Below are 23,996 nucleotides of genomic sequence, written 5' to 3' on the forward strand. Positions count from 1 at the left end.
AAATCTGACGTTCTGTAATTCACTCAAAAATGGTGCCAAGGTGTTGCAAACGATACCCTGAAAGGTTTTTCGGTGGAAACAGATGGGTTTTTATCATCAGAAACAGAATTAACCCTCGACGTCTGAACAACTTTTTTGAAAAAATCCCTAAGCCGCGCGGTCACAATTTCAGCAAAAATCTGACGTTCTGCAATTCACTCAAAAATGGTGCCAAGCTGTTGGAAACGATGCTCTGAAAGGTTTTTCGGTGGAAACAGATGGGTTTTTATCATCGGAAACAGAATTAGCCCTCGACGTCTGAACAACTTTTTTTGAAAAAATCCCTAAGCCGCGTGGTCACAATTTCAGCAAAAATCTGACCTTCTGCAATTCACTCAACAATGGTGCCAAGCTGTTGGAAACGATGCTCTGAAAGGTTTTTCGGTGGAAACAGATGGGTTTTTATCATCGGAAACAGAATTAGCCCTCGACGTCTGAACAACTTTTTTTGAAAAAATCCCTAAGCCGCGCGGTCACAATTTCAGCAAAAATCTGACGTTCTGCAATTCACTCAAAAATGGTGCCAAGCTGCTGCAAATGATCCCCTGAAAGGTTTTTCGGTGGAAACAGATTGGTTTTTATGATCGGAAACAGAATTAGCCCTCAACGTCTGAACAACTTTTTTTGAAAAAATCCCTAAGCCGCGCGGTCACAATTTCAGCAAAAATCTGACGTTCTGCAATTCACTCAAAAATGGTGCCAAGCTGTTGGAAACGATGCTCTGAAAGGTTTTTCGGTGGAAACAGATGGGTTTTTATCATCGGAAACAGAATTAGCCCTCGACATCTGAACAACTTCTTTTGAAAAAATCCCTAAGCCGCGCGGTCACAATTTCAGCAAAAATCTGACGTTCTGCAATTCACTCAAAAATGTTACCAAGCTGTTGCAAACGATCCCCTGAAAGGTTTTTCGGTGGAAACAGATGGGTTTTTATCATCGGAAACAGAATTAGCCCTCGACGTCTAAACAACTTTTTTTGAAAAAATCCCTAAGGCGCGCCGTCACAATTTCAGCAAAAATCTGACGTTCTGCAATTCACTCAAAAATGGTGCCAAGCTGTTGGAAACGATGCTCTGAAAGGTTTTTCGGTGGAAACAGATGGGTTTCTGTCATCGGAAACAGAATTAGCCCTCGACGTCTGAACAACTTTTTTTGAAAAAATCCCTAAGCCGCGCGGTCACAATTTCAGAAAAAAACTGACCTTCTGCAATTCACTCAAAAATGGTGCCAAGCTGTTGGAAACGATGCTCTGAAAGGTTTTTCGGTGGAAACAGATGGGTTTTTATCATCGGAAACAGAATTAGCCCTCGACGTCTGAACAACTTTTTTTGAAAAAATCCCTAAGCCGCGCGGTCACAATTTCAGCAAAAATCTGACGTTCTGCAATTCACTCAAAAATGGTGCCAAGCTGTTGCAAACGATCCCCTGAAAGGTTTTTCGGTGGAAACAGATGGGTTTTTATCATCAGAAACAGAATTAGCCCTCGACGTCTAAAAAACTTTTTTTGAAAAAATCCCTAAGGCGCGCGGTCACAATTTCAGCAAAAATCTGACGTTCTGTAATTCACTCAAAAATGGTGCCAAGCTGCTGCAAACGATCCGCTGAAAGGTTTTTCGGTGGAAACAGATGGGTTTTTATCATCAGAAACAGAATTAACCCTCGACGTCGGAACAACTTTTTTTGAAAAAATCCCTAAGCCGCGCGGTCACAATTTCAGCAAAAATCTGACGTTCTGCAATTCACTCAAAAATGGTGCCAAGCTGTTGGAAACGATGCTCTGAAAGGTTTTTCGGTGGAAACAGATGGGTTTCTGTCATCGGAAACAGAATTAGCCCTCGACGTCTGAACAACTTTTTTTGAAAAAATCCCTAAGCCGCGCGGTCACAATTTCAGAAAAAATCTGACGTTCTGCAATTCACTCAAAAATGGTGCCAAGCTGCTGCAAATGATCCCCTGAAAGGTTTTTCGGTGGAAACAGATGGGTTTTTATCATCGGAAACAGAATTAGCCCTCAACGTCTGAACAACTTTTTTTGAAAAAATCACTAAGGCGCGCGGTCACAATTTCAGCAAAAATCTGACGTTCTGTAATTCACTCAAAAATGGTGCCAAGGTGTTGCAAACGATACCCTGAAAGGTTTTTCGGTGGAAACAGATGGGTTTTTATCATCAGAAACAGAATTAACCCTCGACGTCTGAACAACTTTTTTGAAAAAATCCCTAAGCCGTGCGGTCACAATTTCAGCAAAAATCTGACGTTCTGCAATTCACTCAAAAATGGTTCCAAGCTGTTGGAAACGATGCTCTGAAAGGTTTTTCGGTGGAAACAGATGGGTTTTTATCATCGGAAACAGAATTAGCCCTCGACGTCTGAACAACTTTTTTTGAAAAAATCCCTAAGCCGCGCGGTCACAATTTCAGCAAAAATCTGACGTTCTGTAATTCACTCAAAAATGGTGCCAAGGTGTTGCAAACGATACCCTGAAAGGTTTTTCGGTGGAAAAAGATGGGTTTTTATCATCGGAAACAGAATTAGCCCTCGACGTCTGAACAACTTTTTTTGAAAAAATCCCTAAGGCGCGCGGTCACAATTTCAGCAAAAATCTGACGTTCTGCAATTCACTCAAAAATGGTGCCAAGCTGTTGGAAACGATGCTCTGAAAGGTTTTTCGGTGGAAACAGATGGGTTTCTGTCATCGGAAACAGAATTAGCCCTCGACGTCTGAACAACTTTTTTTGAAAAAATCCCTAAGCCGCGCGGTCACAATTTCAGCAAAAATCTGACGTTCTGCAATTCACTCAAAAATGGTGCCAAGCTGTTGCAAACCATCCCCTGAAAGGTTTTTCGGTGGAAACAGATGGGTTTTTATCATCGGAAACAGAATTAGCCCTCAACGTCTGAACAACTTTTGTTGAAAATATCCCTAAGGCGCGCGGTCACAATTTCAGCAAAAATCTGACGTTCTGTAATTCACTCAAAAATGGTGCCAAGGTGTTGCAAACGATACCCTGAAAGGTTTTTCGGTGGAAACAGATGGGTTTTTATCATCAGAAACAGAATTAACCCTCGACGTCTGAACAACTTTTTTGAAAAAATCCCTAAGCCGCGCGGTCACAATTTCAGCAAAAATCTGACGTTCTGCAATTCACTCAAAAATGGTGCCAAGCTGTTGGAAACGATGCTCTGAAAGGTTTTTCGGTGGAAACAGATGGGTTTTTATCATCGGAAACAGAATTAGCCCTCGACATCTGAACAACTTTTTTTGAAAAAATCCCTAAGCCGCGCGGTCACAATTTCAGCAAAAATCTGACGTTCTGCAATTCACTCAACAATGGTGCCAAGCTGTTGGAAACGATGCTCTGAAAGGTTTTTCGGTGGAAACAGATGGGTTTTTATCATCGGAAACAGAATTAGCCCTCGACGTCTGAACAACTTTTTTTGAAAAAATCCCTAAGCCGCGCGGTCACAATTTCAGCAAAAATCTGACGTTCTGCAATTCACTCAAAAATGGTGCCAACCTGTTGCAAACGATCCCCTGAAAGGTTTTTCGGTGGAAACAGATGGGTTTTTATCATCGGAAACAGAATTAGCCCTCGACGTCTGAACAACTTTTTTTGAAAAAATCCCTAAGCCGCGCGGTCACAATTTCAGCAAAAATCTGACGTTCTGCCATTCACTCAAAAATGGTGCCAAGCTGTTGCAAACCATCCCCTGAAAGGTTTTTCGGTGGAATCAGATGGGTTTTTATCATCGGAAACAGAATTAGCCCTCGACGTCTGAACAACTTTTTTTGAAAAAATCCCTAAGGCGCGCGGTCACAATTTCAGCAAAAATCTGACGTTCTGCAATTCACTCAAAAATGGTGCCAAGCTGTTGGAAACGATGCTCTGAAAGGTTTTTCGGTGGAAACAGATGGGTTTCTGTCATCGGAAACAGAATTAGCCCTCGACGTCTGAACAACTTTTTTTGAAAAAATCCCTAAGCCGCGCGGTCACAATTTCAGCAAAAATCTGACGTTCTGCAATTCACTCAAAAATGGTGCCAAGCTGTTGCAAACCATCCCCTGAAAGGTTTTTCGGTGGAAACAGATGGGTTTTTATCATCGGAAACAGAATTAGCCCTCAACGTCTGAACAACTTTTTTTGAAAATATCCCTAAGGCGCGCGGTCACAATTTCAGCAAAAATCTGACGTTCTGTAATTCACTCAAAAATGGTGCCAAGGTGTTGCAAACGATACCCTGAAAGGTTTTTCGGTGGAAACAGATGGGTTTTTATCATCAGAAACAGAATTAACCCTCGACGTCTGAACAACTTTTTTGAAAAAATCCCTAAGCCGCGCGGTCACAATTTCAGCAAAAATCTGACGTTCTGCAATTCACTCAAAAATGGTGCCAAGCTGTTGGAAACGATGCTCTGAAATGTTTTTCGGTGGAAACAGATGGGTTTTTATCATCGGAAACAGAATTAGCCCTCGACGTCTGAACAACTTTTTTTGAAAAAATCACTAAGGCGCGCGGTCACAATTTCAGCAAAAATCTGACGTTCTGTAATTCACTCAAAAATGGTGCCAAGGTGTTGCAAACGATACCCTGAAAGGTTTTTCGGTGGAAACAGATGGGTTTTTATCATCAGAAACAGAATTAACCCTCGACGTCTGAACAACTTTTTTGAAAAAATCCCTAAGCCGCGCGGTCACAATTTCAGCAAAAATCTGACGTTCTGCAATTCACTCAAAAATGGTGCCAAGCTGTTGGAAACGATGCTCTGAAAGGTTTTTCGGTGGAAACAGATGGGTTTTTATCATCGGAAACAGAATTAGCCCTCGACGTCTGAACAACTTTTTTTGAAAAAATCCCTAAGCCGCGCGGTCACAATTTCAGAAAAAAACTGACCTTCTGCAATTCACTCAAAAATGGTGCCAAGCTGTTGCAAACAATCCGCTGAAACGTTTTTCGGTGGAAAAAGATGGGTTTTTATCATCGGAAACAGAATTAGCCCTCGACGTCTGAACAACTTTTTTTGAAAAAATCCCTAAGGCGCGCGGTCACAATTTCAGCAAATATCTGACGTTCTGCAATTCACTCAAAAATGGTGCCAAGCTGTTGGAAACGATGCTCTGAAAGGTTTTTCGGTGGAAACAGATGGGTTTCTGTCATCGGAAACAGAATTAGCCCTCGACGTCTGAACAACTTTTTTTGAAAAAATCCCTAAGCCGCGCGGTCACAATTTCAGCAAAAATCTGACGTTCTGCAATTCACTCAAAAATGGTGCCAAGCTGTTGCAAACCATCCCCTGAAAGGTTTTTCGGTGGAAATAGATGGGTTTTTATCATCGGAAACAGAATTAGCCCTCAACGTCTGAACAACTTTTTTTGAAAATATCCCTAAGGCGCGCGGTCACAATTTCAGCAAAAATCTGACGTTCTGTAATTCACTCAAAAATGGTGCCAAGGTGTTGCAAATGATACCCTGAAAGGTTTTTCGGTGGAAACAGATGGGTTTTTATCATCAGAAACAGAATTAACCCTCGACGTCTGAACAACTTTTTTGAAAAAATCCCTAAGCCGCGCGGTCACAATTTCAGCAAAAATCTGACGTTCTGCAATTCACTCAAAAATGGTGCCAAGCTGTTGGAAACGATGCTCTGAAATGTTTTTCGGTGGAAACAGATGGGTTTTTATCATCGGAAACAGAATTAGCCCTCGACATCTGAACAACTTTTTTTGAAAAAATCCCTAAGCCGCGCGGTCACAATTTCAGCAAAAATCTGACGTTCTGCAATTCACTCAACAATGGTGCCAAGCTGTTGGAAACGATGCTCTGAAAGGTTTTTCGGTGGGAACAGATGGGTTTTTATCATCGGAAACAGAATTAGCCCTCGACGTCTGAACAACTTTTTTTTCAAAAAATCCCTAAGCCGCGCGGTCACAATTTCAGCAAAAATCTGACGTTCTGCAATTCACTCAAAAATGGTGCCAAGCTGTTGCAAACCATCCCCTGAAAGGTTTTTCGGTGGAATCAGATGGGTTTTTATCATCGGAAACAGAATTAGCCCTCGACGTCTGAACAACTTTTTTTGAAAAAATCCCTAAGCCGCGCGGTCACAATTTCAGCAAAAATCTGACGTTCTGCAATTCACTCAAAAATGGTGCCAAGCTGTTGCAAACCATCCCCTGAAAGGTTTTTCGGTGGAATCAGATGGGTTTTTATCATCGGAAACAGAATTAGCCCTCGACGTCTGAACAACTTTTTTTGAAAAAATCCCTAAGCCGCGCGGTCACAATTTCAGCAAAAATCTGACGTTCTGCAATTCACTCAAAAATGGTGCCAAGCTGTTGCAAACCATCCCCTGAAAGGTTTTTCGGTGTAATCAGATGGGTTTTTATCATCGGAAACAGAATTAGCCCTCGACGTCTGAACAACTTTTTTTGAAAAAATCCCTAAGCCGCGCGGTCACAATTTCAGCAAAAATCTGACGTTCTGTAATTCACTCAAAAATGGTGCCAAGGTGTTGCAAACGATACCCTGAAAGGTTTTTCGGTGGAAACAGATGGGTTTTTATCATCAGAAACAGAATTAACCCTCGACGTCTGAACAACTTTTTTGAAAAAATCCCTAAGCCGCGCGGTCAAAATTTCAGCAAAAATCTGACGTTCTGCAATTCACTCAAAAATGGTGCCAAGCTGTTGGAAACGATGCTCTGAAAGGTTTTTCGGTGGAAACAGATGGGTTTCTGTCATCGGAAACAGAATTAGACCTCGACGTCTGAACAACTTTTTTTGAAAAAATCCCTAAGCCGCGCGGTCACAATTTCAGAAAAAAACTGACCTTCTGCAATTCACTCAAAAATGGTGCCAAGCTGTTGCAAACAATCCGCTGAAACGTTTTTCGGTGGAAAAAGATGGGTTTTTATCATCGGAAACAGAATTAGCCCTCGACGTCTGAACAACTTTTTTTGAAAAAATCCCTAAGGCGCGCGGTCACAATTTCAGCAAAAATCTGACGTTCTGCAATTCACTCAAAAATGGTGCCAAGCTGTTGGAAACGATGCTCTGAAAGGTTTTTCGGTGGAAACAGATGGGTTTCTGTCATCGGAAACAGAATTAGCCCTCGACGTCTGAACAACTTTTTTTGAAAAAATCCCTAAGCCGCGCGGTCACAATTTCAGCAAAAATCTGACGTTCTGCAATTCACTCAAAAATGGTGCCAAGCTGTTGCAAACCATCCCCTGAAAGGTTTTTCGGTGGAAATAGATGGGTTTTTATCATCGGAAACAGAATTAGCCCTCAACGTCTGAACAACTTTTTTTGAAAATATCCCTAAGGCGCGCGGTCACAATTTCAGCAAAAATCTGACGTTCTGTAATTCACTCAAAAATGGTGCCAAGGTGTTGCAAATGATCCCCTGAAAGGTTTTTCGGTGGAAACAGATGGGTTTTTATCATCAGAAACAGAATTAACCCTCGACGTCTGAACAACTTTTTTGAAAAAATCCCTAAGCCGCGCGGTCACAATTTCAGCAAAAATCTGACGTTCTGCAATTCACTCAAAAATGGTGCCAAGCTGTTGGAAACGATGCTCTGAAATGTTTTTCGGTGGAAACAGATGGGTTTTTATCATCGGAAACAGAATTAGCCCTCGACATCTGAACAACTTTTTTTGAAAAAATCCCTAAGCCGCGCGGTCACAATTTCAGCAAAAATCTGACGTTCTGCAATTCACTCAACAATGGTGCCAAGCTGTTGGAAACGATGCTCTGAAAGGTTTTTCGGTGGAAACAGATGGGTTTTTATCATCGGAAACAGAATTAGCCCTCGACGTCTGAACAACTTTTTTTGAAAAAATCCCTAAGCCGCGCGGTCACAATTTCAGCAAAAATCTGACGTTCTGCAATTCACTCAAAAATGGTGCCAAGCTGTTGCAAACGATCCCCTGAAAGGTTTTTCGGTGGAAACAGATGGGTTTTTATCATCGGAAACAGAATTAGCCCTCGACGTCTGAACAACTTTTTTTGAAAAAATCCCTAAGCCGCGCGGTCACAATTTCAGCAAAAATCTGATGTTCTGCAATTCACTCAAAAATGGTGCCAAGCTGTTGCAAACCATCCCCTGAAAGGTTTTTCGGTGGAATCAGATGGGTTTTTATCATCGGAAACAGAATTAGCCCTCGACGTCTGAACAACTTTTTTTGAAAAAATCCCTAAGCCGCGCGGTCACAATTTCAGCAAAAATCTGACGTTCTGCAATTCACTCAAAAATGGTGCCAAGCTGTTGCAAACCATCCCCTGAAAGGTTTTTCGGTGGAATCAGATGGGTTTTTATCATCGGAAACAGAATTAGCCCTCGACGTCTGAACAACTTTTTTTGAAAAAATCCCTAAGCCGCGCGGTCACAATTTCAGCAAAAATCTGACGTTCTGCAATTCACTCAAAAATGGTGCCAAGCTGTTGCAAACCATCCCCTGAAAGGTTTTTCGGTGGAAACAGATGGGTTTTTATCATCGGAAACAGAATTAGCCCTCAACGTCTGAACAACTTTTTTTGAAAAAATCCCTAAGGCGCGCGGTCACAATTTCAGCAAAAATCTGACGTTCTGTAATTCACTCAAAAATGGTGCCAAGGTGTTGCAAACGATACCCTGAAAGGTTTTTCGGTGGAAACAGATGGGTTTTTATCATCAGAAACAGAATTAACCCTCGACGTCTGAACAACTTTTTTGAAAAAATCCCTAAGCCGCGCGGTCACAATTTCAGCAAAAATCTGACGTTCTGCAATTCACTCAACAATGGTGCCAAGCTGTTGGAAACGATGCTCTGAAAGGTTTTTCGGTGGAAACAGATGGGTTTTTATCATCGGAAACAGAATTAGCCCTCGACATCTGAACAACTTTTTTTGAAAAAATCCCTAAGCCGCGCGGTCACAATTTCAGCAAAAATCTGACGTTCTGCAATTCACTCAAAAATGGTGCCAAGCTGTTGCAAACGATCCCCTGAAAGGTTTTTCGGTGGGAACAGATGGGTTTTTATCATCGGAAACAGAATTAGCCCTCGACGTCTAAACAACTTTTTTTGAAAAAATCCCTAAGGCGCGCGGTCACAATTTCAGCAAAAATCTGACGTTCTGTAATTCACTCAAAAATGGTGCCAAGCTGCTGCAAACGATCCGCTGAAAGGTTTTTCGGTGGAAACAGATGGGTTTTATCATCAGAAACAGAATTAACCCTCAACGTCGGAACAACTTTTTTTGAAAAAATCCCTAAGCCGCGCGGTCACAATTTCAGCAAAAATCTGACGTTCTGCAATTCACTCAAAAATGGTGCCAAGCTGTTGGAAACGATGCTCTGAAAGGTTTTTCGGTGGAAACAGATGGGTTTCTGTCATCGGAAACAGAATTAGCCCTCGACGTCTGAACAACTTTTTTTGAAAAAATCCCTAAGCCGCGCGGTCACAATTTCAGAAAAAATCTGACGTTCTGCAATTCACTCAAAAATGGTGCCAAGCTGTTGCAAACGATCCGCTGAAATGTTTTTCGGTGGAAACAGATGGGTTTTTATCATCGGAAACAGAATTAGCCCTCGACGTCTGAACAACTTTTTTTGAAAAAATCCCTAAGCCGCGCGGTCACAATTTCAGCAAAAATCTGACGTTCTGCAATTCACTCAAAAATGGTGCCAAGCTGCTGCAAATGATCCCCTGAAAGGTTTTTCGGTGGAAACAGATGGGTTTTTATCATCGGAAACAGAATTAGCCCTCAACGTCTGAACAACTTTTTTTGAAAAAATCACTAAGGCGCGCGGTCACAATTTCAGCAAAAATCTGACGTTCTGTAATTCACTCAACAATGGTGCCAAGCTGTTGGAAACGATGCTCTGAAAGGTTTTTCGGTGGAAACAGATGGGTTTTTATCATCGGAAACAGAATTAGCCCTCGACGTCTGAACAACTTTTTTGAAAAAATCCCTAAGCCGCGCGGTCACAATTTCAGCAAAAATCTGACGTTCTGCAATTCACTCAAAAATGGTGCCAAGGTGTTGCAAACGATACCCTGAAAGGTTTTTCGGTGGAAACAGATGGGTTTTTATCATCAGAAACAGAATTAACCCTCGACGTCTGAACAACTTTTTTGAAAAAATCCCTAAGCCGCGCGGTCACAATTTCAGCAAAAATCTGACGTTCTGCAATTCACTCAAAAATGGTGCCAAGCTGTTGGAAACGATGCTCTGAAAGGTTTTTCGGTGGAAACAGATGGGTTTTTATCATCGGAAACAGAATTAGCCCTCGACGTCTGAACAACTTTTTTTGAAAAAATCCCTAAGCCGCGCGGTCACAATTTCAGCAAAAATCTGACGTTCTGCAATTCACTCAAAAATGGTGCCAAGCTGTTGCAAACGATCCCCTGAAAGGTTTTTCGGTGGAAACAGATGGGTTTTTATCATCGGAAACAGAATTAGCCCTCGACGTCTGAACAAATTTTTTTGAAAAAATCCCTAAGCCGCGCGGTCACAATTTCAGCAAAAATCTGACGTTCTGCAATTCACTCAAAAATGGTGCCAAGCTGTTGCAAACGATCCCCTGAAAGGTTTTTCGGTGGAAACAGATGGGTTTTTATCATCGGAAACAGAATTAGCCCTCGACGTCTAAACAACTTTTTTTGAAAAAATCCCTAAGGCGCGCGGTCACAATTTCAGCAAAAATCTGACGTTCTGTAATTCGCTCAAAAATGGTGCCAAGCTGCTGCAAACGATCCGCTGAAAGGTTTTTCGGTGGAAACAGATGGGTTTTTATCATCAGAAACAGAATTAACCCTCGACGTCTGAACAACTTTTTTGAAAAAATCCCTAAGCCGCGCGGTCACAATTTCAGCAAAAATCTGACGTTCTGCAATTCACTCAAAAATGGTGCCAAGCTGTTGGAAACGATGCTCTGAAAGGTTTTTCGGTGGAAACAGATGGGTTTTTATCATCGGAAACAGAATTAGCCCTCGACGTCTGAACAACTTTTTTTGAAAAAATCCCTAAGCCGCGCGGTCACAATTTCAGCAAAAATCTGACGTTCTGCAATTCACTCAAAAATGGTGCCAAGCTGCTGCAAATGATCCCCTGAAAGGTTTTTCGGTGGAAACAGATGGGTTTTTATCATCGGAAACAGAATTAGCCCTCAACGTCTGAACAACTTTTTTTGAAAAAATCACTAAGGCGCGCGGTCACAATTTCAGCAAAAATCTGACGTTCTGTAATTCACTCAACAATGGTGCCAAGCTGTTGGAAACGATGCTCTGAAAGGTTTTTCGGTGGAAACAGATGGGTTTTTATCATCGGAAACAGAATTAGCCCTCGACGTCTGAACAACTTTTTTTGAAAAAATCCCTAAGCCGCGCGGTCACAATTTCAGCAAAAAACTGACGTTCTGCAATTCACTCAAAAATGGTGCCAAGGTGTTGCAAACGATACCCTGAAAGGTTTTTCGGTGGAAACAGATGGGTTTTTATCATCAGAAACAGAATTAACCCTCGACGTCTGAACAACTTTTTTGAAAAAATCCCTAAGCCGCGCGGTCACAATTTCAGCAAAAATCTGACGTTCTGCAATTCACTCAAAAATGGTGCCAAGCTGTTGGAAACGATGCTCTGAAAGGTTTTTCGGTGGAAACAGATGGGTTTTTATCATCGGAAACAGAATTAGCCCTCGACGTCTGAACAACTTTTTTTGAAAAAATCCCTAAGCCGCGCGGTCACAATTTCAGCAAAAATCTGACGTTCTGTAATTCACTCAAAAATGGTGCCAAGCTGTTGCAAACGATCCCCTGAAAGGTTTTTCGGTGGAAACAGATGGGTTTTTATCATCGGAAACAGAATTAGCCCTCGACGTCTGAACAAATTTTTTTGAAAAAATCCCTAAGCCGCGCGGTCACAATTTCAGCAAAAATCTGACGTTCTGCAATTCACTCAAAAATGGTGCCAAGCTGTTGCAAACGATCCCCTGAAAGGTTTTTCGGTGGAAACAGATGGGTTTTTATCATCGGAAACAGAATTAGCCCTCGACGTCTAAACAACTTTTTTTGAAAAAATCCCTAAGCCGCGCGGTCAAAATTTCAGCAAAAATCTGACGTTCTGTAATTCGCTCAAAAATGGTGCCAAGCTGCTGCAAACGATCCGCTGAAAGGTTTTTCGGTGGAAACAGATGGGTTTTTATCATCAGAAACAGAATTAACCCTCGACGTCTGAACAACTTTTTTGAAAAAATCCCTAAGCCGCGCGGTCACAATTTCAGCAAAAATCTGACGTTCTGCAATTCACTCAAAAATGGTGCCAAGCTGTTGGAAACGATGCTCTGAAAGGTTTTTCGGTGGAAACAGATGGGTTTTTATCATCGGAAACAGAATTAGCCCTCGACGTCTGAACAACTTTTTTTGAAAAAATCCCTAAGCCGCGCGGTCACAATTTCAGCAAAAATCTGACGTTCTGCAATTCACTCAAAAATGGTGCCAAGCTGCTGCAAATGATCCCCTGAAAGGTTTTTCGGTGGAAACAGATGGGTTTTTATCATCGGAAACAGAATTAGCCCTCAACGTCTGAACAACTTTTTTTGAAAAAATCACTAAGGCGCGCGGTCACAATTTCAGCAAAAATCTGACGTTCTGTAATTCACTCAACAATGGTGCCAAGCTGTTGGAAACGATGCTCTGAAAGGTTTTTCGGTGGAAACAGATGGGTTTTTATCATCGGAAACAGAATTAGCCCTCGACGTCTGAACAACTTTTTTTGAAAAAATCCCTAAGCCGCGCGGTCACAATTTCAGCAAAAATCTGACGTTCTGTAATTCACTCAAAAATGGTGCCAAGCTGTTGCAAACGATCCCCTGAAAGGTTTTTCGGTGGAAACAGATGGGTTTTTATCATCGGAAACAGAATTAGCCCTCGACGTCTGAACAAATTTTTTTGAAAAAATCCCTAAGCCGCGCGGTCACAATTTCAGCAAAAATCTGACGTTCTGCAATTCACTCAAAAATGGTGCCAAGCTGTTGCAAACGATCCCCTGAAAGGTTTTTCGGTGGAAACAGATGGGTTTTTATCATCGGAAACAGAATTAGCCCTCGACGTCTAAACAACTTTTTTTGAAAAAATCCCTAAGGCGCGCGGTCACAATTTCAGCAAAAATCTGACGTTCTGTAATTCGCTCAAAAATGGTGCCAAGCTGCTGCAAACGATCCGCTGAAAGGTTTTTCGGTGGAAACAGATGGGTTTTTATCATCAGAAACAGAATTAACCCTCGACGTCTGAACAACTTTTTTGAAAAAATCCCTAAGCCGCGCGGTCACAATTTCAGCAAAAATCTGACGTTCTGCAATTCACTCAAAAATGGTGCCAAGCTGTTGGAAACGATGCTCTGAAAGGTTTTTCGGTGGAAACAGATGGGTTTTTATCATCGGAAACAGAATTAGCCCTCGACGTCTGAACAACTTTTTTTGAAAAAATCCCTAAGCCGCGCGGTCACAATTTCAGCAAAAATCTGACGTTCTGCAATTCACTCAAAAATGGTGCCAAGCTGCTGCAAATGATCCCCTGAAAGGTTTTTCGGTGGAAACAGATGGGTTTTTATCATCGGAAACAGAATTAGCCCTCAACGTCTGAACAACTTTTTTTGAAAAAATCACTAAGGCGCGCGGTCACAATTTCAGCAAAAATCTGACGTTCTGTAATTCACTCAACAATGGTGCCAAGCTGTTGGAAACGATGCTCTGAAAGGTTTTTCGGTGGAAACAGATGGGTTTTTATCATCGGAAACAGAATTAGCCCTCGACGTCTGAACAACTTTTTTTGAAAAAATCCCTAAGCCGCGCGGTCACAATTTCAGCAAAAAACTGACGTTCTGCAATTCACTCAAAAATGGTGCCAAGGTGTTGCAAACGATACCCTGAAAGGTTTTTCGGTGGAAACAGATGGGTTTTTATCATCAGAAACAGAATTAACCCTCGACGTCTGAACAACTTTTTTGAAAAAATCCCTAAGCCGCGCGGTCACAATTTCAGCAAAAATCTGACGTTCTGCAATTCACTCAAAAATGGTGCCAAGCTGTTGGAAACGATGCTCTGAAAGGTTTTTCGGTGGAAACAGATGGGTTTTTATCATCGGAAACAGAATTAGCCCTCGACGTCTGAACAACTTTTTTTGAAAAAATCCCTAAGCCGCGCGGTCACAATTTCAGCAAAAATCTGACGTTCTGTAATTCACTCAAAAATGGTGCCAAGCTGTTGCAAACGATCCCCTGAAAGGTTTTTCGGTGGAAACAGATGGGTTTTTATCATCGGAAACAGAATTAGCCCTCGACGTCTGAACAAATTTTTTTGAAAAAATCCCTAAGCCGCGCGGTCACAATTTCAGCAAAAATCTGACGTTCTGCAATTCACTCAAAAATGGTGCCAAGCTGTTGCAAACGATCCCCTGAAAGGTTTTTCGGTGGAAACAGATGGGTTTTTATCATCGGAAACAGAATTAGCCCTCGACGTCTAAACAACTTTTTTTGAAAAAATCCCTAAGGCGCGCGGTCACAATTTCAGCAAAAATCTGACGTTCTGTAATTCGCTCAAAAATGGTGCCAAGCTGCTGCAAACGATCCGCTGAAAGGTTTTTCGGTGGAAACAGATGGGTTTTTATCATCAGAAACAGAATTAACCCTCGACGTCTGAACAACTTTTTTGAAAAAATCCCTAAGCCGCGCGGTCACAATTTCAGCAAAAATCTGACGTTCTGCAATTCACTCAAAAATGGTGCCAAGCTGTTGGAAACGATGCTCTGAAAGGTTTTTCGGTGGAAACAGATGGGTTTTTATCATAGGAAACAGAATTAGCCCTCGACATCTGAACAACTTTTTTTGAAAAAATCCCTAAGCCGCGCGGTCACAATTTCAGCAAAAATCTGACGTTCTGCAATTCACTCAAAAATGGTGCCAAGCTGTTGCAAACGATCCCCTGAAAGGTTTTTCGGTGGAAACAGATGGGTTTTTATCATCGGAAACAGAATTAGCCCTCGACGTCTAAACAACTTTTTTTGAAAAAATCCCTAAGGCGCGCGGTCACAATTTCAGCAAAAATCTGACGTTCTGTAATTCACTCAAAAATGGTGCCAAGCTGCTGCAAACGATCCGCTGAAAGGTTTTTCGGTGGAAACAGATGGGTTTTTATCATCAGAAACAGAATTAACCCTCGACGTCTGAACAACTTTTTTGAAAAAATCCCTAAGCCGCGCGGTCACAATTTCAGCAAAAATCTGACGTTCTGCAATTCACTCAAAAATGGTGCCAAGCTGTTGGAAACGATGCTCTGAAAGGTTTTTCGGTGGAAACAGATGGGTTTTTATCATCGGAAACAGAATTAGCCCTCGACGTCTGAACAACTTTTTTTGAAAAAATCCCTAAGCCGCGCGGTCACAATTTCAGAAAAAATCTGACGTTCTGCAATTCACTCAAAAATGGTGCCAAGCTGTTGCAAACGATCCGCTGAAACGTTTTTCGGTGGAAACAGATGGGTTTTTATCATCGGAAACAGAATTAGCCCTCGACGTCTGAACAACTTTTTTTGAAAAAATCCCTAAGCCGCGCGGTCACAATTTCAGCAAAAATCTGACGTTCTGCAATTCACTCAAAAATGGTGCCAAGCTGCTGCAAATGGTCCCCTGAAAGGTTTTTCGGTGGAAACAGATGGGTTTTTATCATCGGAAACAGAATTAGCCCTCAACGTCTGAACAACTTTTTTTGAAAAAATCACTAAGGCGCGCGGTCACAATTTCAGCAAAAATCTGACGTTCTGTAATTCACTCAACAATGGTGCCAAGCTGTTGGAAACGATGCTCTGAAAGGTTTTTCGGTGGAAACAGATGGGTTTTTATCATCGGAAACAGAATTAGCCCTCGACGTCTGAACAACTTTTTTTGAAAAAATCCCTAAGGCGCGCTGTCAGGGGTTCAGGAGCAGAGGGAACGGATGGCGAGGAATCGGAAGGAGAGGTTAGCGATGATAGCCGTCCGAGATCTCTAAGTCTGTCCAGCGAATCGGAGGATTCACAGAAAGGGGCTCCCGTGGGCAGAGCTGGGGGGTTACCAAGAGGGGCACCCCAGGAAGAAGGGACCAGAGGGGATTCAGAGAGCAGCAGCTGGAAATCCGGACCAGCTACTCCACCAGAGAGCAGCAGGGGGGAGGAGTTCCAGGCACCAGCGACAGGCAGCTCTCCGGCAGCAGCCACGCCTGCGTCAGAGAGCGAGGAAACGGTAGAGAGGAGGGTCGGAGACAGCGCGCGCGCGCCAAGTTCAAATGTACCAGAGGGAGGCGCAATGAGCAGCCCGGAAAGGGAGCCAGGTCCTAAAGCCCGCCGAAGGGAGGGGGAGGAATCCGAAGGGTCCGCATCCGAGGCATCCAGGAAGGAAGGAACCCCGGGGGGTGGTAGGACCCAGAGGCGAAAGGAGAGACGCAAAAGGTGGAGCAAGGCTAGGGTCTTGAACTGGTGTACAGGAGGCGGAGATTCAGATGGGACTTCGCCGATCTAGGGAATAGACGTAGAGACGCACGCTAAGATGTGGAAATGGAAACTATACTTCAATAAAGACTTTATTCCGTTCTACCGGCTAGCGTTGGTCCTTTGTGAGCCGGGACCTAGAGGCAGTCTCTGACAGTAAGTCCCATCTCCCAGAAGTTTTCATCAGTTCTCTTTGACTCAAGCGGCGTGTGGGGAGCGAAGCAGGGAGGAAAGAGGACTGGTGCCTTTGGAGCTCACAAAAGTCAAGCGACATGTCTACTGAAGAGCAAATTGCTTCCCTGCGAGAAGCGGTAACGCAGCTCAGCGCAGAGATAATCGCCTCCAGGAAAAGAGAGGATGAAGCGGCTGCTGCATGCCGAGATCTCCAAGCCAGGTTGGAAGTGCTTACTAAGCAGGCACAAACGGGTTCCAGATCCGAGGGAATCGGGTTGGGAAGGACTGGAGGCAGCATTGTATCTCACTTTGATGGGAATTTGCAGCAGTACCCCAATTTCCGAGCAGACGTGCAGTTTGCGCTGAAACTGCTGGAGAAAGAGTTTAGAGATGAGCAAGAAAAAGTGGGGTTTATCTTGTCTCATTTGCATGGAGAGGCGAAAGCATGTCTGCGCAATCTGTGGAGAGATATGGACCCAGCGCTCCAGAGTTCAGCTGCATTCATTAAAGCGATGGATTCTTGCTTTCTATCGAAAATAGACATTGACATTGCCCGTAAGGACATATTTGAGCTGAGACAAGGGAAAGCCAGCGTGAGGCAGTATCACTCCCGCTTTTTTGCATTGGTCAATGCCTTGGGGTGGGACAAGGATTCCCCCCCCGTTAGAGATCTTTATTGGGAAGGATTGAACCCCCAAATCAAGGATGAGATAGCGCGGGGGGAGAGACCCAAAAGCACCCAGGAAGTGGTGGACAGATCGCTTGCAGTGGGGGTGAGGCTGGAGGACCGCCCTTGGGACAGAGGAGAAGGGCGTTGGGGACGCACACCAGCCAGAGTGCCCTCCCTCTTGCCCAGGGATGTCGCGCGTGCGCAATCAACGCCTCCGCAAGCAGGGGGGGAGGAGCCAATGGAGATCGGCGGTGCTAGAGCTCATTCAGCCACCAGAGCCTTAACACCGGGAGCAGTCAAAACAAAGCAGCCTAGAGGGAACAGGAAGTGTTACATCTGTGACAGTTCGAAGCACATGGCGAAAGAGTGTCCCCAGAGGCTCCACAAGCACACGGCAGCTTCAATGACAGTAATGGGAGCAACTCAGCAAAGTGAACCACGGCAGGGAAACGGAAGCACTGGGGGCCAGCCAGGCGAGTCAGTGAAGAAGTCCCCAGAGATTTTGAAGCCCACGGATCCCCTCCCGCCCAAACCAGTGGTGCAGCTCACCGCATCGCTCCAGCTGCCCAGTGGTCTCACTTTAGAAGTGCCGATTACGATTGACTCTGGCAGTAATGCGGACTTTATCGCACTGGAATTCCTTCAACAACACAACATAGCGCTACTGCCAGCCACACTGCCCCTGAACGTGGTCACAGTGGATGGCAGGGAACTGCTAGGGGGGCAGGTGGTGCAGCAGACACCACCTATGGTGATGCAAATTGGGAATCACCGAGAAGTCATCAGCTTCAACGTCACCCAATTGTCGGACACGCCCATAGTGTTGGGCATGAGTTGGCTGGATAGGCACAGCCCGGCATTAGCGTGGTACCAGCGGCAATTGACCTTCTGCTCTTCCTACTGCGCAGCGCACTGCATCCAGACCTGCCAGGAAGGAGAGGGGCGAGAGGATGCACCGCAGCTACACCTAGGCATGGTGCAAGCGGTGCCCAACAAGTACAAGGAGTTTTTGGAGGTCTTCTGCGAGAAGGAGGCGGACAAACTGCCCCCCCACAGACCCTATGACTGCAAGATTGATCTCCTGCCGGGGGCAACGCTGCCAACAGGGAAACTGTATTCCATGTCTGAGGACGAACTGCAGGAACTTAGGGAGTTCATAGACCACAATTTGAAGCGCGGGTTCATTCGGGAGTCGAAAGCTGTAGGGGGCAGTCCAGTATTCTTTGTGAAGAAGCGAGACACGCCCCAGAAGAGGCTTGTAGTTGACTTTCGAATTTTGAACTCGAAAACCAAGCCCTCGTCCTTCCCCATGCCCAAAATAGACGACCTGCTCGCGACGGTAAGGAAAGGACGCGTTTTCACCAAGTTGGATCTGCGAGGCGCGTACAACCTGATTCGTGTGCGGGAGGGCGACGAGTGGAAGACGGCCATGTTCACACCACTGGGCACCTACGAATACAGAGTTATGCCCTTCGGATTACAAAATGGCTCTCACTGTTTTCAAGCCTTTATGCATCACGTGTTGGCGGGACTCCTTTACAAGAAATGCGTATGCTTCCTGGACGACATCCTGATATTTTCTGAGTCGCGAGAAGCGCACGAGAGGGATGTCAGGGAAGTTCTGCGGAGACTAAAGGAGCACAGGCTGTACGCCAAGCTGGAGAAGTGCCAGTTCGACGTGACGGAGGTGGATTTCCTGGGCTATAAACTGTCGGACAAGGGGCTCGCCATGGACAGCGCCAAGGTTCGCTCAGTATTGGACTGGAAAAGCCCGCGCAATAGGAAGGAAGTCCAGCGGTTTGTCGGCTTTGCCAACTTTTATCGCAAGTTCATCAAGGGGTTCGCTATGCAAACGGCGGCCATCACTGACACGCTCAGCTCCAAGAAGAAGAAGTTTATCTGGACGGAGGAAGCGGAGCAGTCCTTTCAGAAACTCAAGCGTCTCTTCGCTTCCGAGGAGCAGCTGCTGCATGTGAATCCCAGCAGACCGATGAGGGTGGAGACGGACGCCTCAGACAGAGCCGTGGGAGCTGTACTGTTGCAACAAGACCAGCAGGGGGACTGGAGGCCGTGCGCCTTCTACTCAAGGAAGCTCAGCAAGTCGGAGCAGAATTACACCATCTGGGACAGGGAGTTGCTAGCCATCCATGCAGCGTTCAAAGCGTGGCGGCACTTCCTTATCGGAGCCAGACACACAGTGCAGGTCCGCACGGACCACAAGAATCTAGAGTACTGGCGCACGGCGAGGTTCCTGAATCAGAGGCACATTAGATGGGCAGAGTTCTTCGCGGACTTCGACTTCAAGATAGAGTACATCCCGGGTGACAACAACATCATGGCGGATGCCTTGTCCAGAAAGCCGCAATACCTCGAGGAGGAGGCACCGTCGGCAGCCAAGCACATTTTCGCACCGGAAGCGTGGGCTTGCGCCTCGGCGACCGTGGATCTGGACGCCGTACGTCGAGCGTTGCAGGAGGACCCCTTCGCGCTAGCCAAGATGGAGGAGGTGCACAAGGGCACGGTGAAGGACGACGAGTTCCAGATCAGAGACGGTTTGCTCATCCGCAAGGGAGCACTCTACGTGCCGGGGAATGACCTCCGCGCAAGGGTGCTGCAGCAGCTACACGACGCCCCCACTGCCGGGCACTTTGGCAGAGAAAAGACTGTAGAACTAGTGACCAGAGACTTTTGGTGGCCCAAGATGCGGGGGGAAGTAGCGGATTACGTCTCGAGATGCGACACCTGCCAAAGGGCCAAGTCAGTGCACAAACCGCCGGCGGGATTGCTGGAACCGTTGCAGACGCCGTCTGAGCCGTGGGAACGGGTGGCCCTGGACTTTGTCACGGATCTGCCCAGTTCGAGGGGAAAGACGGCAGTGCTTGTGGTGGTGGACATGTTTACCAAGATGGCACACTTCATTCCGTGTGCGAAGGTGGCCACGGCAGAACAGACCGCCAAACTGTTCATAGACCACGTGTTTAAGGTCCACGGTCTGCCACGATCTATTCTATCCGACCGGGGGCGGCAGTTCATCTCGAACTTCTGGCAAAAGTTGATGGGCATCCTGAACGTCAAGATCAATCTAGCGTCGGCGAGACACCCGCAGACCAACGGACAAGCGGAGAGGGTCAACGCCATCATGCAGCAGTACCTGAGATGCTACGCCAATCAGCAGCCTAACACGTGGGTGGACTACCTGCCCCTCGCAGAGTTCGCTTACAACAATACGAAGCACGTGTCGACGGGGGTGACGCCGTTCTTCGCCAACAACGGGAGGCATCCCAGAACCTTCCCAGGTTTAGAGAGAGTGGGGGAGGGGGAGCCGCAGGCAGCGGAAGAATTAGCGTCAGAGTTGCAGGAAGTCCACGAACAGCTTAGGAGGCAGTTGGAACTGGCAAAGCACGCATACAAACTGCAGGCTGACAGACACAGGAGAGTAGGGGAAGACATACAGGTGGGAGACTGGGTTTGGTTAGCAGCGCAAGCAGTGCCGACCAGATCGTTGGCCAAGAAGAAGCTAGGGCATAAGCAGCTAGGGCCTTACCAAGTCCAGGCACAGGTCAATCCAGTGGCCTTCCGGTTAGCGCTTCCGGAGGGTTCCAGAATGCATCCGGTCTTCCATAGATCGGTGCTCACGCCCTACAAAGCACCGCATAGATTTCACGAGCCAGGCACAGCACCAGATCCGCCCAGAGAAGGACCCAGGGAAAGGGGGTCGCCAAGAGGGGAGCGCATCAACGAAGCCACAGAGATTTTAGACTCGAGATGGGGGGAAGAGGGAGTAGAATACCTTCTTGCCAGAGAGGATACCCCGGCCAGCGCCAACAGTTGGGTGCCGGGCTATGCCTTGGACGAGCCTCTTCTCAAGGAAGAGTTCCATGCCATTTTCCCACACAGGCCCATGCCAGCCGAGTATTTCGATGACTGGCTCTTCACACCCACACTTTCAGGCAGCACGTTCCAGGGGTTCGACTCGGACGAGGAGACGGCACCACACATACGCTCTCCGGAAGGTTCACCCTCGGGTTCTGCCTCAGACCGCTCCTATTGGTGGGATAATCAACCAGAGGAGCAGTGGCGCAGGAAGTGGCTGGGGGGTCCCTGGCAGGCATCACCCTCAGAGGGGAACGGGGGAGAGATGGACATGGACGTGTTGGGGGAGGACGTGGGATTTGAACACGAAGGCAGGGAGATGGAAGCAGAGGAGATCGACGTCGACGAGCGCACGGAGGACGAGCCAGACCTGCCCGATGTAATGTACGACACGAGGGAAGAACTGTATCCGGCACTCACCCCTGCCACGACGGAGCACCCAGAACCCACACCGGAAGGAGGGGAGGGGGGAAGGGGGGGCTTCGAGGGGGGGATGGATGTCAGGGGTTCAGGAGCAGAGGGAACGGATGGCGAGGAATCGGAAGGAGAGGTTAGCGATGATAGCCGTCCGAGATCTCTAAGTCTGTCCAGCGAATCGGAGGATTCACAGAAAGGGGCTCCCGTGGGCAGAGCTGGGGGGTTACCAAGAGGGGCACCCCAGGAAGAAGGGACCAGAGGGGATTCAGAGAGCAGCAGCTGGAAATCCGGACCAGCTACTCCACCAGAGAGCAGCAGGGGGGAGGAGTTCCAGGCACCAGCGACAGGCAGCTCTCCGGCAGCAGCCACGCCTGCGTCAGAGAGCGAGGAAACGGTAGAGAGGAGGGTCGGAGACAGCGCGCGCGCGCCAAGTTCAAATGTACCAGAGGGAGGCGCAATGAGCAGCCCGGAAAGGGAGCCAGGTCCTAAAGCCCGCCGAAGGGAGGGGGAGGAATCCGAAGGGTCCGCATCCGAGGCATCCAGGAAGGAAGGAACCCCGGGGGGTGGTAGGACCCAGAGGCGAAAGGAGAGACGCAAAAGGTGGAGCAAGGCTAGGGTCTTGAACTGGTGTACAGGAGGCGGAGATTCAGATGGGACTTCGCCGATCTAGGGAATAGACGTAGAGACGCACGCTAAGATGTGGAAATGGAAACTATACTTCAATAAAGACTTTATTCCGTTCTACCGGCTAGCGTTGGTCCTTTGTGAGCCGGGACCTAGAGGCAGTCTCTGACACGCGCGGTCACAATTTCAGCAAAAATCTGACGTTCTGCAATTCACTCAAAAATGGTGCCAAGGTGTTGCAAACGATACCCTGAAAGGTTTTTCGGTGGAAACAGATGGGTTTTTATCATCAGAAACAGAATTAACCCTCAACGTCTGAACAACTTTTTTGAAAAAATCCCTAAGCCGCGCGGTCACAATTTCAGCAAAAATCTGACGTTCTGCAATTCACTCAAAAATGGTGCCAAGCTGTTGGAAACGATGCTCTGAAAGGTTTTTCGGTGGAAACAGATGGGTTTTTATCATCGGAAACAGAATTAGCCCTCGACGTCTGAACAACTTTTTTTGAAAAAATCCCTAAGCCGCGCGGTCACAATTTCAGCAAAAATCTGACGTTCTGTAATTCACTCAAAAATGGTGCCAAGCTGTTGCAAACGATCCCCTGAAAGGTTTTTCGGTGGAAACAGATGGGTTTTTATCATCGGAAACAGAATTAGCCCTCGACGTCTGAACAACTTTTTTTGAAAAAATCCCTAAGCCGCGCGGTCACAATTTCAGCAAAAATCTGACGTTCTGTAATTCACTCAAAAATGGTGCCAAGCTGTTGCAAACGATCCCCTGAAAGGTTTTTCGGTGGAAACAGATGGGTTTTTATCATCGGAAACAGAATTAGCCCTCGACGTCTGAACAAATTTTTTTGAAAAAATCCCTAAGCCGCGCGGTCACAATTTCAGCAAAAATCTGACGTTCTGCAATTCACTCAAAAATGGTGCCAAGCTGTTGCAAACGATCCCCTGAAAGGTTTTTCGGTGGAAACAGATGGGTTTTTATCATCGGAAACAGAATTAGCCCTCGACGTCTAAACAACTTTTTTTGAAAAAATCCCTAAGGCGCGCGGTCACAATTTCAGCAAAAATCTGACGTTCTGTAATTCGCTCAAAAATGGTGCCAAGCTGCTGCAAACGATCCGCTGAAAGGTTTTTCGGTGGAAACAGATGGGTTTTTATCATCAGAAACAGAATTAACCCTCGACGTCTGAACAACTTTTTTGAAAAAATCCCTAAGCCGCGCGGTCACAATTTCAGCAAAAATCTGACGTTCTGCAATTCACTCAAAAATGGTGCCAAGCTGTTGGAAACGATGCTCTGAAAGGTTTTTCGGTGGAAACAGATGGGTTTTTATCATAGGAAACAGAATTAGCCCTCGACATCTGAACAACTTTTTTTGAAAAAATCCCTAAGCCGCGCGGTCACAATTTCAGCAAAAATCTGACGTTCTGCAATTCACTCAAAAATGGTGCCAAGCTGTTGCAAACGATCCCCTGAAAGGTTTTTCGGTGGAAACAGATGGGTTTTTATCATCGGAAACAGAATTAGCCCTCGACGTCTAAACAACTTTTTTTGAAAAAATCCCTAAGGCGCGCGGTCACAATTTCAGCAAAAATCTGACGTTCTGTAATTCACTCAAAAATGGTGCCAAGCTGCTGCAAACGATCCGCTGAAAGGTTTTTCGGTGGAAACAGATGGGTTTTTATCATCAG

The 23,996-nt window shown here is 45.9% G+C and overlaps 1 long non-coding RNA gene across 2 annotated transcripts in view; it reads left to right on the forward strand.

The window, feature by feature from the left end:
- The window catches only part of LOC310759521, an 856,102-nt gene extending 839,886 nt beyond the window's left edge, over positions 1 to 16,216 (forward strand). For both annotated transcript variants that reach the window (XR_014546372.1, XR_014546373.1), the window contains exon 3: positions 16,034 to 16,216. This is a non-coding gene — a long non-coding RNA (uncharacterized lncRNA). The remainder of the gene's footprint in view (positions 1 to 16,033) is intronic.
- Positions 16,217 to 23,996: the final 7,780 nt, after the last annotated feature.

The sequence above is a fragment of the Podarcis filfolensis genome (genome assembly GCF_964270895.1).
Source record: "Podarcis filfolensis genome assembly, chromosome: 3".
Classification (NCBI taxonomy): domain Eukaryota; kingdom Metazoa; phylum Chordata; class Lepidosauria; order Squamata; family Lacertidae; genus Podarcis; species Podarcis filfolensis.